The sequence below is a fragment of the Marmota monax genome, unplaced genomic scaffold (genome assembly GCF_021218885.2).
Source record: "Marmota monax isolate L192 unplaced genomic scaffold, Marmota_monax_Labrador192_F-V1.1 WCK01_AAM20220418_F8-fsc00029, whole genome shotgun sequence".
Classification (NCBI taxonomy): domain Eukaryota; kingdom Metazoa; phylum Chordata; class Mammalia; order Rodentia; family Sciuridae; genus Marmota; species Marmota monax.
The window spans coordinates 16,916,402-16,928,623 of record NW_026693024.1 but is presented as its reverse complement, the minus strand read 5'-3'; the positions used below and the strand labels follow the sequence as shown (position 1 = coordinate 16,928,623).

The following is a 12,222-nucleotide window of genomic DNA, read 5'->3' as shown; positions in this document are numbered from 1 at the left end:
CTCTTGTGATCTAATGTATATCACATTTTCTGTCTTGAACATTGCTTTCTCTCTTATCCAAAAGAGTGCATATAGTCACTCACCCAGAACACTCAGTCAGTAGTTATTTACTGAATAGGTAAGTAAGCAATTAAATCCAAACCTCTTGGACCAATTTATAAAACACATATATTCTGCTTCACTGACTTAGGGTGCGCCTGTGGCCGTATCTCTTTCAGTGTTCTAGTAATAGGAATCTGCACCAATGCGGCCCTCGCTTTCTCATCCCAAGGCCTTTCAGCCAGATTTTTCTGGTTAATTCTTTCCCTGTTTGTAGGCCCCTTTCTTATTCTTTCCCTTCAGCCCATTGTAACTAGATGCTCCATAGTTAACCCTGTTTATCCTCTGATCTCTGTCTAAAAACCCTCGAGAGAAAATGCAGTGGTCCCTTAGACAAGTTGGGGCATTCAATGACGGTTGGTTGGGAGGTTTCAGAGAGTGAGGGATGGACCGGCCGTAGGAGCAAGATTTCTCTCTGTCTTCTGTCATTGTCATCTTGACTTCTGATGACAAGTCAAGATGTCGACTTTAAATTCCACTGGAGTCAGTTTTCTGAGAGGACTGCTAGCCACAATTTCCCCCCTATATTCTTCTAGGTTTGAGGCCTCAAAGATTGCTCTCCAGTGGAACAGTGTAAAGACATTTCAACTGAGGGTCTGCCTTTTAGATTCACAGCCTGCCCAAGGCAGCATATTCTCAGAAGACAGAAATCGCCTACTAGTCTTATTATCTAGGCTCCTTTGCCATATGATACTCTGCCTTTGTGTTTGCTTGCAGGGCTGGGGATCAGACCCAGGGTCTTGTTCATGCTAGGCAAGTGCTCTACCACCGAGCCACACTCCAGCCTGAGTTCTGCCTCTTGATGAGATCTATGTTTTTCTTGGGGCTTTTGCAGAGACCCAAGGCTCAGTAGGCATTCATTCAGGCTCATATTTTAAAATGCTTTCATTTTGTCTCTTTCTTCCAGAATACTTCACTCTTACTCTTTCTCCACCTTTCCCCCGAGGTCCTCCGGAGCTGAATCTCATCAAGCCCCACTGACTAGGGCTTTGCTCAGAGCTGGTTGCCTGTCTCAGGGACCTGTCAGTTCTCTATTCTTCTTCAGAGCTCTTGCTTCTGTTCTTTCTCACATGTGGACTAATGTTCCTTTGCCCCAAAGCAGAAAGGACTGAAGTCATTTCCATGAAGGAAATGAATTTTAATCCCCTCTTCTGTATTCATTCTTTCCAGGACCCTGGGCTGGGCCGTAGCAATGTATTCATTGCCAAATAAGCAAAAACAAGATATTCTCAGGATAATTGATTACACAATTCTCTTTCTCCTAGTGTTGGGTGGACACGGGAATTGAACTTCCCCAATTTAGGACAAGTTAAGCAGGGAAAGCATTGAGTTCAGAGACAGTGGACCCTGTCCATGTGCTCCAGTCACGTCCAGAGACTGCAGGCCATTCTGATGCATGACTTTTAAGAATTCTACTGCCAGCTCTCCTGGCTCCCTGGGCAGGGCCTGGGGCCAATAATGTATACATGTCTCCCCTTGGGAAACCAGAATACAGGGATGATGGAAGAGAAGCAAGGTTTGAAATTCACTAGAGCCAGAAGGGCAAGTATTTGATTCTCATGGAGGTTTAGTCAAACAGAGGTTTTCTCTGGAATATAGTCTGTGAGGCAGTGTATAAAATTATACATGCACTCTGTAGTTTCCCCTATTTTATTGCAACCACATGAAATAGAATTAATCGGAATTTCTGTATTTGTAAGTGATAAGCTTGTAGCAGTACTATAAATAGAAAGTGTACTCTATATGAAGTCTTGGGGCTTATACATCCCAACATCAATAATAAGAAGCAAATTCAACAGCCCTGTTTAGAACACTGAATGATGTTTCCATTTTCTCTATACACAATGTTACAAAAAAACAATGTCAGGAGGCAAAGCGTATACAGTCAGGATGTGTAGGAAGAAATATTAGAAAGAAGTATTATGCAATTACACACTAAAATAATGCTATATTTTTAGATTGTGTCAGCTTCTTAAGTTTTGAATTTGTAGTGTTTCTTTATACCTGATTTTATATTCATAAAATTTTTATTATATTTTTAAAATAGAGCCAAAAATTGTATAAGCTTCAATCCCTCATAAAACCCAGGACATTTTCCTGGCAAAAACAAGACGTAATTTATTATCTCAAGAAACTATTCCAACACACAGATAACAACTCTCATTAACTGAGCGCTTGCTCTGGGTCTGTCTATTCCAGGCACTTTATGTAATTCTCTTATTTGTTAAAACAACTTGATAAGCTATAGTCCTCATTTTAATGAATTTCAAAAAAAAGAAAGAAAGGAAGGAAGGAAGGAAGGAAGGAAATGAAAAGGAAATTATTTACTCAGGGCCACCCTGGGCAAACCCCCTGATTCCTATCTGTGCTCCTCCCAGCATGCTTTGCTTCTGTTATCTTCTGTGGTGTGTTACAGTTTGGTGCTTTACAGTTTTTCTTGTATAGCTTGCGTGCTGTTTTACGTCTGAGCTCCTGGGTCCCAGCTATAATGCAGGTTCCTTGAAGATAAAGAATAGAACCCAGATTTCTTCCATATCAGCCTCAACACATGGCAGAGAGCTCAACTTGTGGTGGAATCACTTTAATTCTTGACAGTCAAAATTGATTAGAAGTCATGTCTGTCTGCAAAAAAAATGTCCCCAAGAGAAGCAAAAGAATCACTGCAGGAATAAATGAAAACAAAATTTACTTATTTTTCCTGCCTTGGGTACAATGCTATCTCCTGGCCCTGGTGGGGGATATAACTGATCTTCAGTTCAAAATGCACAAGGAATAAATGTGCAGTCGGAAGCGACAGGTAGCTTTGGTTTCTGTTGTGAGCCATCCCTGTTGGCGGATACATGTGTGAAACGCTAGTTACCATAGCGACCAGCACAGCAAGATTTTTTTCCCCCTCTTTGGTTTATGAATTCAAATCAATAAATGTTTATAAATAACTCTCCAATTGGCCCAAAGAAGTAAAAGCATAAGCCAGAACAATCCTTCTGTCCTGTGAATGTGAGTCAGAGAGACGTTGGCCATATTCTCGGGACAGAAAAAGGCTATCCATGGAATAAACAATTGGCCACATCATTTCCTTTGCAAGAGCACTTAGGGAAAACCGGCTGAGTGAAGATCTATCTCACAAGCTGACTGACAACACACAAAATGTGCACAGACAAGGAGCATAGAGACCGAGGTGCAGAAATCGCACCATTGGGTGGTAGAGATGCTGGGATTGGAAGGCAAAATGGGGGTCATCAGACCTAAGTGATTCTACTGAAGTCCAAGGGCATATTTGGAGGCTTTACCATGCATTTGTGGGTTGATTATGTGTTCTGTATGATATGCAAGTGGGAATTCATATAAATGTGGAATTTAGTCTCAAGAGTCCCAACAAAAATCAAATCAGGCCGTCACCAACCAGGGTAAGGATTCTTTCTATAGCATTGCAAACAGATGGCCAAACAGCCTCTCTCAGGGTATTTTTAGTAAAAGGGAAAGTCATTTCCCTCCACTCTCTATCTAGTAGCTGCTAAATTTATATCCCGAGCCAAGATCTCCTCCTACTCCCATCCCATAACTTCTATCCATTGGTCTTGGTTTGTTCTTGGGCACCACAAATCCCTGATCCCCAAGGTCCCTCTTTTTGATGACAGCCTTTCAACTCTCTGAAGGCAGCCACGGAATTCTTCCGTAGTCTTCTCTTATTGTAGGTGTGGGTCCAACCTCTCCTTCTCTTGGTTTCTTTTCTCAAAATGCTTTTTTTTTGGATTTGTCATCCTTCTCAAAATGGGCTTCCAGAACAATCTGTACAAATGACCAGATGTGGGTTAAGATTTCAGAGCACCGTGAAAAAAACTTCCTGACTTTCTCTGTCTGTGGATGTGGCTAAGTTGATGTTCAAGTTTTTAATCTTTCTTCCTACCTCCACTCTGCCCACCCCTCCCTCCTCCCTGCACCCCCCCCCCCCCCCCCCCCCGTCCATGTTCCCACAATGCGCTGATGGCGCCCATTAGGCTTCTGCTAGGTTAAAACACACAGGGCATCCCATCCCTTCCCAGAATAGGGATGAATTATATAAATATTTTTACCAGGAAGAATCAACCAGGGCAGGGATTCCCTGGCAAGCCACTAGCCTGAACAGCACAAAGGAACAGCTGTCATGATCGTTTTGGCCACGATTCTAGCTGGCTGACATCAAGTAGAAAAGGAATAATTGTCCACCAGATGTGCTCTCAAGGGCCTTAGGGGACCCTCTCTTGCTCCAAAATGTCTCATTCATACAAATGCTGGAATGGCTGGAATTTCACCATTTGGGAAAGCTAGTCTACTCCTGACCATTTTTCCCCCCAAAGGTCATATTAAATCACTAACAGTTTGGTCTGAATGAGATCCCATTTTCCTTTGGGAAGGAGTACAACTTGGGGCAGTTAGAAATCCCTCCTGGATTTGGAGGGAAGGAAGGTCAGGAAAACCAGGGGCAAAGGTTTGAAGAAGTCGTGGAATACTTTGAAGGGTTAACCATTTTATCCAAGTCCGTTGTTGACACTCTCAGTAGCCAGGGGAAGGGTCACAACTGAAAGGCTGCAGTGCTAGTGACAGTAAATGGAGACAACAGAGAGTGGCAGGAACCTTGGGACCCAAGGGTCCCAGGACAGGGGCAGCCTTTGCTCAGCTTCAGCCCAGTGTTCCCAAGGCAGACACAGCCATGCTGTCATGAATTTCAGATTGTCAGAAATCGGAGGTTTACATAAAATCTTAACTTCATGTTGACCAATGCAAAAAAAAAAAAAAACTCTATATATCCATAAAATCTATACTTGCAACTGTTCCAATTGAGGCAAAGAGGGCGACTCCAGAAATAGTAGCTCAAACAAGATGGAAGTTTCCGCCTTACTGCTCCTCAAACCAGAGAGGGGTGTCCAAGGCGTCCTTGGTTAGCTCGATGCGGGTCTCGCTACCCAATGCATGAGGCCTGATGACTGGGATATGGGCAGTCCCAGGACAGGAAGCTGTGGCCATCTGCCTGCAGTGGCAGAAGACACAGGAAAGAAAACTCCATTGGTAATAAACAGTACTGGGCTGTTTGTGTGTGCGCATGCGGATGTTATACAAGTGTGTCTGAAAAAGCTTTGGAATCTATTTCTTCTTGGGGCTGGAAAGGACTTAAATCCCAGTGCAGGTTTGAACAGGCATGGGGAGGGAAAATATCAGTTTTTAGCTCATTCAGTAAAACAATCACACACACAGACAGAGGCACAAATGCATGTAGGTTTTCTTTACCCACTAATATAAACCATCTTTATATAATGAAAATATCTGATATTGAGGGAGGAGGTAGGGGCAAAAGGACAGTCAGTGTAGGTGATGAATAACTGGGTCAGGAGGATGGGGGCTGACTCCAGAGGAAACAATATGCTAATACCTCCAGAGCACTTCCCCCTCCTCCACCTGTTGCCAAGGTTACCTGCCTCCAGGGAATTGTTCCTCCCTGGCAAGTCCCTTGGTGTCTCCCTTCCTGCCTGGACCCCTGGGCAGGGGAACAGGACTCAACCTGATTCTCAATATTGGTATCAATATTGAGATTTTTCCATATCAGTATCAGTATTATTTCTCCCATATGCATATTAGATTATATGGAGAGTGTATTTTTTCGACACAATACCTTTATTTTATTTGTTTATTTTTTATGTGGGGCTGAGGATTGAATCCAGTGCTTCACAAGTGCTAGGCAAGTGCTCTACCCCTAAGCCACAACTCCAGCCCCTGGATAGTGCATTTAAACTATTTAAGATATCCCTTCCAGGGCTGGGGATGTGGCTCAAGCGGTAGCGCGCTCGCCTGGCATGCGTGCGGACCGGGTTTGATCCTCAGCACCACATACAAACAAAGATGTTGTGTCTGCCGAAAACTGAAAAATAAATATTAAAAAATTGTCTTTCTTTCTAAAAAAAAAGATATCCCTTCCAAGTTTTGCTATTGTTAATAATGCTGCAATAAATTTCCTCATTCACATGTAATTTTACACCTATGTGAAAATACCATAGAATAATTACTAATTATCCCATGTATAAAGTGAAATTGTGACAAAGATGTGTGCTTTTTAATATAAAAGGTGTTGCCAAATTGCCCTCTAGACAGACAATATAAATTTAATGCCCACCAGCAACGCATGCTACATAAGGTGTGGGTGGGCCAGCAGAAGAAGAATCTCCAAAGAGTTTATGAGAAATGAAAATTCTTTTTTTATTTGTCCTAATTAGTTATACATGGCAGCGGAATGCATTTTGTTTCATTGTACACAGATGGAGCACAACTTTTCATTTTTCTGGTTGTACATGATGTAGAGTCACACCATATGTGCAGTCATACATGTACTTAGGATAATGATGTCCATCTCATTCCACCATCTTTCCTGCCCCCATGTCCTCTCCCCTCCCCTCCCTCCCCTTTGCCCAATCAAATTTCCTCCATACTTCCCACGCTCCCTCCTCCATTATGGATCAGCATCCACTTATAAGAGAAAAAGAACATTCGGCCTTTGGATTTGGGGCATTGGCTTACTCTGCTTAGCATGGTAATCTCCAACTCCATCCATTTACCTGAAAATGCCATGATTTTTATTCTCTTTTAATGCTGAGTAATATTCCACTATGTATATATACCACAGCTTCTTTATCCATCATCTACTGAAGGGCATTTAGGTTGATTCCACAGTTTAGGTATTGGGAATTGAGCTGCTATGAACATTGATGTGGCTGCATCACTATGCAGATTTGAAGACCTTGGGGTATAGACCGAGGAGTGTAATAGCTGGGTCAAATGGTGGTTCCATTCCCAGTTTTCTAAGGAATCTCCGTACTGCTTTCCAGAGTGGTTGTACCAATTTGCAGTCCCACCAGCAGTGTATGAGTGTGCCTTTCCCCCACATCCTCACCTAGAAATGCAAATTTTTGGGCCCCATCCCTGGACCTTCTCAATCAGAATCTGCATGCTGGTAAAATCTCCAGGGAGTTTTTGTGCATCTAAATTTCGAGAATTCGTGCAACCTGTTCACGGGTAGCTCTGAAACTCCATCACTTTATGGTTTTAGTTTGTCTTCCCTTTTGGTTGAGTGAGGTTGAACATCATTTTATATGTTTAAGAAGTATTTGTAGGTTTTTATGAATCTTCATGTCCCCTTACCCAGGGTTTTACTAACTTCAGTTTTCATTACCCGTAGTTAATGCAGTTAATTGTGGCCTAGAAATATTATTCCTCTTGATTCCTTCACGAGAGACTACATTTATATCACTATTATTGCAGTATATAGTTATATTTGTTTCATTTTATTGTCGTTGCTAACCTCTAACTAGACCTGATTTATAAATTAAACTGAATCATAGGAATGTACACATAGGAAAAAGCAGAGTGTGTATGGCGTTGGGTACTAGGCACAATCACAGGCCTCCACTGGGGGTCTTAGAATGTATTCCTGGTGGATCCCTGTTTCAGGGAGATGATCTAAATGTCTGTATTTGAGTAACAAATACTTTTCCGCTTGTCAGCTGCCGTGAGTGGTTAATGTTTTTTCTTTGCAGAATTTTAAAATTTTTATATAGTTAAATTTATCTTTTTATAACTTTTGTTGAGTCATCGAGAGGTCTTTGCCCACTTCGTAATTAAAAACTTTGTTTCCTTTTCATACTGTCTGATCTTGTTATTTACATTGCTATAGGCTTTCTGTCTGTAACTTATTTTGGTTCAAGGAAAATGATGTGGATGTAATGTTTTCCAAGTGGCTTCCTCCTTGTCCCAATACCATTTATTGAAAAATTTTCTTTTGCCCCATTTATTTCAAATAAAGTCACTTGAATACCCTAAACGTACCCCATGTGAGCTCCCTGTCAATTACATCCTGGATCATGTCACCTTGACAGGAACCAAGATTCTACTAAACCTTGATGTGTTTCCCCAGTTCTGCGTCCTGACTCCTGTATGATGATTGAAATGACTGGAACTCACTTGTCTTGTGTCCTGCTTCCTCCAAGTTCCCACAAGTGACAACTAAATTGAAAAGGAACCATGAAACAAAGGCTATTTGGGTGTGGAGTTTAAATAATAATAATAATAATAATAATAATAATAATAATAATAATGCCTTAAATCAAACAAGTAACTGGGAGGGATAAGGAATTCTAGAATAGATGGGGTTTCTAGAATTTATTATTTTATGCCACAGAAATAGCACCTTATTAGCCTTCCTCATCCTAGGTTTACATTAGAAAAATAGACTGAATGTAAATTCCGCCCCTGTCCTTTCTCTTCTTCTCCCCTTCCCCTTCTCTTTTTCTTTCTTCTTTTTCTTCTTTTTGTCTTGAGTATTCAGAGCTAATCATTGTTCCTCCAGGCTCTTTTTATTTTTAACATACTTTATACTGTATTTCACCAAATCACAGCAGCCAGCTGAGTTCAGAATTTGGAAATCACTGTCTCATCTTTATTTCTCTAGCCTGTCTGGTTCATTCACTTCTTTTTTTCTTCTATCAAAACTCAAAAGTATTTAAGACAGGTTTCCTGAAGTCATCCTCTTTATTTGAAATAAATTTGTGAATGGAGCCTGATTCAAAAGAATTACAAACTCAACTTGAAAACTCAAACTATGTCACTTACAGATAGGAGTCTGGGTTCCTGTCGGATGTTGCTGCAATATTCTTTTGATCACGAGTCATTTTCTCTGCTGTTATTAAATGAGGGCATATTACCCGAACAAGGCTCAGGATGCTCCTCGTGACACTCCTGTGAACGTTTGTAGATGACGCCGGACGATGTGCAGGCAGCTTTCCACGGAGGACTGAGATCCGAGGAAGAATGCTGAGAGTCAAGGACACCAAAGCCCGGCAAAGGAGCAAGTCAGTACTGAGGGCTCTGCTGACCCTTTTCTTCCCTCGCCATCATCATGTCATCATTTCCTCTTTCCCATTTTGGAGCCCTCTCTCGTCGCCTTGGTAGAATATATATATGTATTTAGTTGTAAACAGACACAATACCTTACTTTCTTATTTCCGCGTGGTGCTGAGGATTGAACCCAGTGCCTCACATGTGCGAGGCAAGCGCTCTACCACTGGGCTCCAGCCCCAGCCCTTGGTTGAATTTTTTAAGCCTTTATTTTTGCAGACATTTGACTGTTACTGATACTGTTAGCATCGAGCACATAGTAGTGTAACATACAGTGTGCTGACATCAGTTTCCCTCTTTGGGGACTCTGTGTGTATGTGTGGTCCTAGGCTCAGGGACATGGGAGGCTTAGAGCACGTGCTTTCCTGGCCATCCCTGCCATGAGAAAAGCAGGTGAGCACCTTACGGACACAGGGCATGACCCAGCAGCAGGCTGGGAGGGGCTCTGGGGACAGGGAGACAGAGAAAAAGGGACTCCAACTCAAGAGAGTGTCATTGATCTGCTTATTCCTGTGGTCCAACAGGAGATCTTGCCCACTGCAGACCCTGCAAGGAACCTTCCAGAGTGTGCTTGAGGAGTGTCCACAACAGAAGGAATATGTGCTCGCTGGCTCCACTTCCCTTGTTGTCCCCCTCTAGTTCCAATGTGGCAGGGGGGCTGGGTGTTCTCTGCAGGCATCCCAGCAAGCAGGGCATGAGAAAGAACACCAGGCGGAGTCCAGCGGGCCGCGGAGTCCAGCGGGCCACGGACCCTGAGAACACTGGCTGTGGCTGTGGCCGCAGTGGCAATGCGGAGGAGGTGCTGGATGGGTGGCTCCCTGCGCATCAGGAAACTCACTCCAGAAGGTAACTGGCCACTGGCTGCACTTTACCACTGCTCTTGGCATGAATTTAGGGATGTGTGTGGATGTGACGTTTTAAGGTGTCCACAACAAAACAGCAAGTGGATAGTCCATACCTTCTCCTTGGGTCTACACCGCTCTGTAGACCTTTGCAGGTGGATACCATGGGCAGACCACCAAACCAGTTCTAAAACCTAAGGATACTTGCTGAGTGAACAACCAGGTCACTTAACTTTGTCCACTCAGAAAATGTCCTTGGGCTTCTCGAATGCTGCCAACCATTTTTACTTACACCTGGTAATGAAGGAAATATCAGAGGGCAGAGAAACAAGTCCTGGGTGCTATGGTTTCCTGTTCTTGCCAGAAACATGGCAAACATTACAGTGGACACCTGCGAACTCATCCAAGGCCATGCACTGGTGCTGGAGAGACATGTGGGTCACAAAGATGGTTTTCGGTGTGAGAAGCTCGGCCACCTTGGGCAGAGGGTCAGCACCATTTCATATCCACCTAGTGGCCTCTCATCCTTATATTTGCAGGCACAGACACGTTCAGACGTGCAGGATGGCGAGAACCATCGTGGGGCACTCAAGGACAGCAACAGATGTCCATGAAAATCCTCTTGGGTTGACTCCAAGACACAAGTAAAAGGAACATCTAAAGAGGGAATGTGAGGCTCTACCGCCTTTCAGGGAGGGTTCTGTTTCCATTTCTCAGGGTGGACTGGGAGGAGGACCCGGCCTTTTCCTGGGAGTTTGGGAACCGGCATCGAGTCCCGTGCCATTGGGTATGGGAGGGCACAGGGCTGGGAGGAAGGGACGCGGAATGTGGGGTCTCACCTCTCACCCGGGCTCCGTCACCTTCCTGGTGCTGTGTGAGCTGAGCCAACGCAGCCCCCGGGTCCCCCAGTTGTGTGACAAACACGTGGTCAGGCCTGGCACTCAGCTAGGAAGTTGGCAGAGGTGCTCTGGTTCAACTCCCATGGAAATGGCGGGAAACACTGCCTTCCTCAAGGTCATGTGACAAGTGGCCGGAAGAGAGCTTCTAACCACGCACTGCTGCTGTCAGCCCCTGGCCCTTCTGTGTCTGCCCAGAAAACTGATTGATCACTTTACTCCCATCCAGGCCTCTCACGGTCTTCAGCTGTGTCCCTCCCCACGCCCTCCCTCCCTCCCTCATCCTGCTCTGGCTCCCTCCCTTCCCCTTCTCCGCCTTTCCTTCCTTTAAAAAAATTAAACTTTGAAAATTCTGAGACCATTGTAATTCATGTGCATTGTAAGAAGAGAGAGAGGGAGGGAGCGGGGAGAGAGAAAGGGGAAGAGAGAGAGAGGGCGAGGGACTGCATGCCCCTCACTCATCCCTCCTGGTCACCCGGGTTCCTTGGGTGGCTTCGCAGTAGCCTTCTTGTGTGATTCTCTGGTTGACTTTGCCTGTTGGCCTTCTTTGCTCAGCTAGATGGGGAGAGACCCAAGGGTGTCTTGAAATTGTCCACCAGGATCTGAAGAGCCTGACCTTCCCGAGTCCCCCAGGCCAGCATTCAGGGATCCTCAACTCCCTTCCCAATCTCGGTCACCTTGGTCAGAGCACCCGTCAGAATCAGGGACCTTGCAAACAGCCACTCGGGCAGTGGGAGCGGCCGGGAGAGCTGGGAGAGGCAGGACGGTGCCTCGGTGCTGCCCTGTAAATGTTCCCCTCCAGACGCTGAACCACCAGGGAGAACTTCTGTGACGTTGTGTTGACCGAGGCAGCCAAGTGTTGAGGACATCTTAGATTTCTTCCCCTCATAAAACAGTGCCAATAAAACTGTAGCATGAGCTGTTGTAATGCTGTTCGGGCATTTTATGGACGTGGAAGAGGTTGCTTTTTGGCAACGTGGATAGCTTTGAGGTGCCATGTACTACTTCTTGTCCCTTTAGGGCCAAACCCCTTCATGAGCCCCCACCACCCCCTGCCTTTAGTACTGGGAATTGAACCCAGGGGCATTCAGCCACCGAGCTACATCCTCATCCCTTTTTATTTTTCTTTAGAGACAGGGTCTCACTAACTTGCTTAGGACCTCACTAAGCTGCTGAGGCTGGCTTTGAACTTGTGATCCTCCTGCCTTAGGCTTTTGAAAACAGGCATGAGCCACCATGCCTGGCTTCATAAAAACATTTGAAACTGATACTTTATCATTGTGTTGGTTTAAAGAGTAACACAGTCCAGGCTGGATTCACTTTTCTATATTCCTTTTATGACATCACTTATATTCAAGACTGTAACAAAATAGAATAACATTATTACTTAATATCATTATATTCACTTTTTATTCTGATTTTAAAAGAAATTAAAACATTTTTCTGGGCCCAGGATTCTATGTCTA

The 12,222-nt window shown here is 44.2% G+C and overlaps 1 long non-coding RNA gene across 1 annotated transcript; it reads left to right on the top strand.

Annotated features, from left to right (window-relative positions):
- The first annotated feature begins 8,443 nt into the window (after positions 1–8,443).
- LOC131424514 (uncharacterized) lies at positions 8,444–11,067 on the top strand. Its single transcript, XR_009227678.1, has 3 exons — positions 8,444–8,972; positions 9,543–9,864; positions 10,400–11,067. It is a non-coding gene; the product is annotated as an uncharacterized LOC131424514 (long non-coding RNA).
- Positions 11,068–12,222: the final 1,155 nt, after the last annotated feature.